Source organism: Columba livia, chromosome 20 (genome assembly GCF_036013475.1).
Source record: "Columba livia isolate bColLiv1 breed racing homer chromosome 20, bColLiv1.pat.W.v2, whole genome shotgun sequence".
Taxonomy (NCBI): Eukaryota; Metazoa; Chordata; class Aves; order Columbiformes; family Columbidae; genus Columba; species Columba livia.
The window spans coordinates 5,027,201-5,034,838 of NC_088621.1; positions in this window are offsets into that span (position 1 = coordinate 5,027,201).

Genomic DNA, 7,638 nt, shown 5'->3' on the forward strand with positions numbered 1-7,638 from the left:
TAAGCATCTTTTTTCACTAACAGCTCAGATGAGTGAGTGTCTGAGCCACAGTCACAGTGTCTTAAAATAGAGACAGCTGTTGGAGGGTGTCTGTGTGAACACAGCATTGCTTCCACCTCCCTTTCAGAATGCTGAACACCATAACATCCACTCTTGCATCATTCACATTCCTGATACAAATAGCTTTGCAAAATGGTAAAATACAGAGAATGGCACATTTTCATGAAGTCACAGTGGAGGTTATGCTGCCTTTGAAGTATGTGCAGCTAAATTAAACAAAGACAACCCTTTCATTCCTGCTGTCTACCTCCCTGCTGCAGTTCGCAGTTTGTTAGGAATATCCTCTAACCCAGTTTCATCTGATAAAATGGTGGATGAATGTGCTTACTGTCTCTGCTGCTGTGCTGTGGTGTCCAGAAGCTGCTGGTCAGCTCTGAGGAACAGAGCTCATGCCTTCGAGTCCCAGTTTCAGGCTCTGTTTGCAGCTGGAGTTTGCCTTTGGCTTGCGATCACCAGGACTAGTGGGTACACAATGAGGTTTTAGTTATTGGGCTGAACAGGCGAAGGGGAGCACTTCCTCATGCACTGTCAAATCATGGAATTTGTTGCTGCAGAGAATAGTGGGGAAGAGAAATAGAACTTTTGAAAGGGGCTGGTTAAACAATGGTCTGATGCATCCATTGACTCAGGGAGATTTTAAGTAGCTGTAAATAAGGAAGTTACGCCAAGGAAATATTACTTTTCTTCATGCTCTGTCTCTTAAGAATCGGTCGAAGATGAAGAAAATATATGCTAGGCTAGGTGAAACACCGGTCTGATCTTGTGGGGTTTAATTTACTCTGACAGGTGTGAACTCAACTAATTAAAAAAGCATTTTCAAATTTATCTATCAAAAAAGGAAGTATTTGCATGCAAGATGTGTGAATACTCTATTGATTGTGGCATAACTGCTTCAATGCTGCCCATCCTGCAGGGGTGAGCCCCGTGGAGGACAGAGAATTGTGGCTTCAGCCTCCTCTGAATTTTGTCTTGCATGGTGCAGAAACAAACACTGTTGGGGTGGTCCTGCTATACGTGATTGTTCACAGGCAGTTTGCCTCGTTCTTTGATGCTTATGGAAATGTAATTGTGGATTACATACGTTTGGAGTGGAAAACAGCAGTGCTGCTTTCTGGCCAAGCGATGCAGGACCAAGAGAATTCCTGATGTGCTCCTCTATGTGCGTGAGCCACCTTGTGGAAAAAATTAACGGGCTACCAAAGGGCCACATCAATTTAAATCAATAATACATTTACCTGTATAACTCAAATGTAGATCACTGTGTTTTAACTACTTTCATAACTCCTAAATGCTAGAATTTGTAGGTTGTGGGTGGTTTTGTTTTGTGTTTTTTTTTAATGCCCCTTGTACCCTCTTCCCTGCATCCATATGAGATGTGCAAGAAGGGTGGTGATTTGAAACACTTCATCTCTTCTGTAGGAGCATCCCCAGCTCGATGTGATGAAGCAGAAACCTGATCTGTGAGTACCTGCTGTTTGTAGGAGCCCTGAGAGTCAAGGTGATGGCACCTTCTGGAAACACTGTTCCCAGCATTTAATATGCATCTGTATTAAAAAACAACAAAATCACAAACAAAAAAAATAAACAACAGAGTGAGGAAGGGAGGGCAACAGTTATTTTCCTTTCACTAATCTGTCACTACCTAACCCACATCAACAGGGTCTTCTACAGCGCTAATGGAATGGTGGCAGAGAAAATCTGTGCTGTTTTGCTTAATATACACTTATAACTTTATTTAGTTACTGCTACAGAGTATCTGGATCCATGTGATGAAACTGGACACAGATGTCTGCCAAAAAAAAAAAGAGCAAATCTTGCTGAGACTCCAATTTAACTGCAATGCTGCTCCAGCAATTGAAATGTTCAACTCCCACACCAAAGCCTGGCTTCTTCACGCTCTGTCTACAAAGGAAAATTGTAGGAGAATGAGATTTTAACTAAGTCAGTGAATCACTAAGATGTTTTGAAGTAGATTTCCCTATTGTCAGGCTGAAGAATTTGAAAATATGCCACAAAATATACAGCGGATACTGTAGGGTAAAAAAAAAAAACGGAATCTTTACAAGTTTTGTGGCTTTTTTTTTCTTTGAGTCTTTTCTGCATCTGTAGAGCTTTTGGCAATCCCTGATTCCCGGTTTAGAGGTGCAAAGTGTTCATGATGGAAACTGATAGGAAGGGACTGTTCTGGGTGTTTTGTTAGTTTGTGGAGGTGTGTGGGGGGGTTTTATTTATATTTTTTTTCTTCTCCAAAGCCAATTCTGATTTATATTTCACAATGTTATGTTCTTGGGAACAGCTGAAACAATGATGTGTTATGTAGGTGCATTCTTACATGTTAATTATAAACCCTACAGGTTCTTGTTTTTCTACCCGTGCTGCTCAAGCTGCCTCTGCGCAATCTGTTTATAACAAGTGTCCTGTGCTCCACATTGTCATCCTGCTTATCACTTCCTTGTGCCTGACCCACTGTCACTCGCTTTTTATTCCTGGGACAATCCTCTTTTTTCAGAAAGCACCATCTTTTTAACCTGAACCCTACGTCCTCCTGTTCACATTTATTTTTGTAGTGTGTTTGTTGAACTGTAAGTGTAAGCTCTTTGGGGCAGGCCTGTGTCATCTCTCCCATGTCTGTAAGGTGATGTGCATTCTTGCAGTACTAACTAAAAATAAATGTGGTGTTAAGTTAATCATTAGTTTTCCTGACCATAATAAAGGTATCGCTTGGTTCCTGATGAGACTACGTGAGCATGAATGCTTTACACGGTGTCATCTGCCAAATTACTCAGCTGCATGTTGAATGTTTCCTTGACTCTTTTCTCTAGGTGAGGAGCCAACAGCCCCATTTTGATTAATCTCTGAGAAAATTTTAATAACTTCTTTTTTAATGTAGACAGCAGGTTGAGAAACAGCCCAAACTCAGTTCTACAGGGTGGGCTGATATAAAATAGTGAAAGATGAACAACTGGCCTTAGATAGGAATGCAGAGTGGCAATAAGAAAGCTGCATATTTGCGTTATTCATGCTTGAGCCTGGTGATGCTAAATGTACGGCATTTTATTTTTACTTTCAAATAAAGACAATCCTTGCTGTGTAAGTCCAAGGACAAAGCAGTGAAACTAGTGCTCTTTAGCTGTTTATTTATGGAGTACAGGTCACATACAGGGGTTTTTGCTGTTGTCTTCCAGTATTTGGGATTATTCTTAATGCCAAATACAGCCAGGGTGGCTGAAAATGAAAGAGGACTTGAAAACACTGTAAATCATGATGTGGTGACAAGGTGGAGCCCAATTCCCTGCAGTCACACCCCATCTGACTGCAGCCTTGATCACGGAATCACAGAATGGTTTGGGTTGGAGGGACCGTCAAAGCTCCCCCAGTGCCCCCCTGCCATGAGCAGGGACATCTTCACCAGCTCAGGCTGCTCAGAGCCCCGTCCAGCCTGGCCTGGGATGTCTCCAGGGATGGTTCATCCACCACCTTTCTGGCCAGCCTGGGCCAGTGTTTTATTATACCAGCTATTTGCATTCATGCCCATGTCGTTTACCAGCCCTCCTTCCCGCTACTCTGCAAAGAGAGGGGCTTTTGGTCGTGGACCAAACATGCCACAAACCCCCAGAAATGTGTCTGAGGATGGAGCCAGGCTCTTCTTGGTGACAACCAATGATAGGACAAGGGGCAATGGGTACAAACAAACACAGGAGCTTCCACTTAAATATGAGAAGAAACTTCTCAGTAAGGCTGACGTAACACTGGAACAGGCTGCCCAGGGGGGTTGTGGAGTCTCCTCTGCAGACATTCAAACCCGCCTGGACACCTTCCCGTGTAACCTCATCTGGGTGTTCCTGCTCTGGCGGGGGGACTGGCCTTGATGAGCTTTTAAAGTCCTTTCCAACCCCCGACATCCTGTGGTTCTGTGTGTGAGGGGGTGTCACTTCGGGGGGTGTCTCTCCCTCAGGCCGCGCTGAGGCGGGGGTGGGCAGCGGCGGGAACGTGCTCACAGGAACGCTCGCGCCCGCCGCCGCGGAGGGCGGGAAAGTCTCGCGGCCGGCGGGGGCGCGCGCGCTGCTGAGGTAAGGACGCGTGCGCGGCGGTGTGACGCAGGCGTTGCCGCAGAGACGCCCCGCCCCTGCTCCCGCCGCCCCGGTTCCCCCCCCCGTCCCGGTGCGGTCCAGCCGAGCGGCCGGGAGGCGCCTTCACCTTCAGCGGGGCCGGCCCGGGCGGGAGGCGCGCGGCGGCGCCGCCATGGTGCTCATCAAGGAATAGTGAGTGCGGGGAGTTCCACCTTCCCCTCCCGGTTCTCTTCACCTCTCCGGCTTGTGCCCCGGTCACCCCCGGCGGCGCTCGCCCGGGCCTGGCGCGGTGACCGGCCGCGGGGGGCGGCCCGGCCTTGCCCCGCACTGCGGCCGGCGGCGGGCCGCGGGGAGGGAGGGGGGAGCGCGGTGTGAGGGCCGCGGCCCCGGTGGGGCGGGAGTGAAGGTCAAGGCGGCGGAGGGGAGGGGGCGGCCCGGGAGGTGCCTCCTCTTGGGCGGGCACCGGCCTCCCGCTGTTCCCCGCCACTGCGGCCCCGCGGTGCCCGGCCGGGCGGCTCGGGGAGCCCTGCGAAGGGGAGCCCGGTCCGTGCCCCAGATGGCCTCCCCGGCCCCTTGCCCTCCCCGCCGGCTCTGCACTGTGTCTGGGGGAGGGGTAATGTTCCCGGTGGCCCCGGGGGGAACGATGGTGCCAAGGGCCTTTGCGGAGCCCGGAGCTGGGCTGTCAGTGCCCAGCGGGGTCTGTGGGAGGCAGCGGCACCTTGCCCCCTTCTCGTTGTTCCAGCGCTAAGTGAGCAGCCTGGATTCGATCTCCCTCCTCTCCTTTAGCTCTGTAATTTCCAACTAGAGACTCCGACTCTGTGCCAAAAATAAGATAGCCCCAAAATGTTTTTTTTTTTTTTTATGTGGATACCTCACCTCGGAGTTCTTTGCTGTCCCAGAGGCTGCTGCAGTTGTTCTGTGGTGGGGAAGAAGGGGTTGGAAAACGGGCCGGATGATCTGTCGTGTGTGTATAACTATTAGTCATGTCGCTTTTCGCAGTCTTCCCTTGAGCTGCTTTATGCTTGTTAACATAGTGTGCTCTTTTGGACCAGTGCACTTTGACTGGGTGTCTGTGAGCTCTGCCGATTATTGCACATATTTCTTCCCTGGATTCTTAAGGTTAACCTAAGTAGATTCCTAACAAAGTGCATTTTATCCTTTTGAACTTTTGACTGATGGAGGAGGCTTTTTGTTTTGTTTTCTTTGGTTTTCCCCTTGTAGAAGGTAGCTGTGATCCCAATGATAAAGTGGGTTTTCAGGTTTTCTCTTAGACACATTCACCTAACTGATGGTGACCTCCTTATAGTGATCATGGACCATGGTGTGGATTTAAATATTAAAGCTGTATTGAGGGTTGTATTGATCATTGTAGTTGTTTGTAATCTTGATTAACTACTTTTTTTTTACTAATCCTTAAACATTGGCTGTTTTTATCCAACAATAGGGGTGTAGAATTTAAGAGCATCAGCAGAGCTGGTCTTTGTAACATAGAGACACTGTTACCTTGTGTAGTGTTAAACTGGATAGGAGACAGAAACCTGGGCTAAGTGCTTAGTTTCAAGTGCATGAGAAGATAATTCACTTGATTTTCTATAACAGCTGTTTCATTGATATTTTCCTATTAATTTAGTTGGTTAATGTGCTTTTCCTCTTACAGCACCTGTCTGGTTCTGTTCATGTTCATGTATCTTTTTCATGCTTCTGCTTCTCATCTCTTTCCCTGTACTGCAGTAAAGCTCATTTGCCAGTGAACTGTGATGTTTTCAGGGCATCTCAGAAAGACGGGAACATATGTACTTTGAATTTTCAGACTTCTGAGAATGTGAAAAGTTCACTTTGATGAGCACCGCTTCCAAAAGTCATTTTACTTGATATTATCATTTACCTCACCAAGCCAGCATATCTACTGGTCTTTTGTGCTGCCTGTTCCAGAAACAAAATGTGAAGTGTAAATGTTAAGACTAAAGGTTAAAAGACCAGAATGACTACATTTGTTTGGTTTTATAGGTTTCCGTTTCTCTTTTTCAGAAGGGTCACCACACCTTGTCTTATCATTAACTATGTTGTCCTGTTTCTTTTCTTCCCTTCTTTGTGTCTTTATGAAGACATATGTGGCTCTAAGGACAGTCAAGGTTGCTATTGTACTTTAGCTTTTTTTTTTTTTTTTTTTAATATTTAGTTTTTGGGATTCCTAACCAGCTCTAACAGTTGCATGTTCTGAGTATGCCACTATATTGGTTCTGGTATAAATCTTCCGTGGTATTGTATGTGGACGTTGCCCATTTTACATGGTATTTGAGATGTTTGTTTGACTAAATCTCATGTTCCAGGAAGCAGTTGTTCAAGGCATATAGGAACTACCTGTTTTGGTGTGACCTGGATATTTGAAATACTTTGCTATTATGTTCTATTAGTTCTGGTTGCCCCAACACTGCGTGCAGGTATGTAACTGCATGTTGTCTGAGCAGATTCTTCTTCCATCTCTGTGACCTCTTGTCACATCCTCTCTACTAAATCAAATGGTATTATTATGTGCTCCATAGATATTTTAGGAGGTGTTACAGAAATAGACCAATATAACAAAAACCTGATGTCACATCTTCTATTGTCAGACAATCTGTATCTTTTCTGTACGGCTTCTTGAGCTGATAGTTATGCAGCAATAGCTTTAACGTTTTCAGTTGATGTCGTATCAGTCTTTCAGACTTATCTTTTGTTTCTACATGTCCATGCTACTGATAAGCTGCATGGGTTTTGTTCATTTGTTTAATTGTATTTTTTTTGTTGCAGAGTTTGTAAATGCTGGTTGAGGTCTTGCATGCTCTCCTTTTTTTGATTTAATCTGCATCATAAGACCTTGAGGAGAATCAGAGTGTAGAGACTCGCTTCACTTTCCTGTGAAGTGATGATAAAGACTCTGACCTTCTCTGCAGCCATACTTCCCTTTGCTGTCATTTGAAGCAGATTTTAATCTAGGAGGGATCTTAAATGTTCTTCGTCGTTTTCAGGCCTTTGATATGGCAGGCAACGACATCGTATAATTTCTAACGAGTCAATCAAGTTCTGTCCCAAAGTTAGGAGTATTTGTCCTGTCGCTGCTTCTGTGGAGCTTTTCCTCTGGTCCTCTTGAGTCTTCCCCCCTTCTTTTTTAGCACTTGACTACCTAGAAGTGTTAGTCATCCCCCACAGTCTTGGTTTGCTAGGCTAAACGAGTTGTAAACTACTTAACTTCTTTGTGTTTCTGTTTCTCTGTTCATGAACACTGATGTGTAAGATAATATTCAGATCTGGTGTCTTCCATTTTCCTAAACAGAATTTCATTAGCTTCCATCCATTTTTTTACACCAGGTTTTCTGAAGAAAAATATTTGAACTCCATCCCAAAGCCAGTTTGTTCCCTCTTTCTTGGTATTTCACCTTTATGTGTTGTCTTATCCTTTTTTGTTCTCACTGCAGTTTTATCTAGTTAACTAACCTAATGTCATGCTTGATGGTGTCGTCTGCCTCTG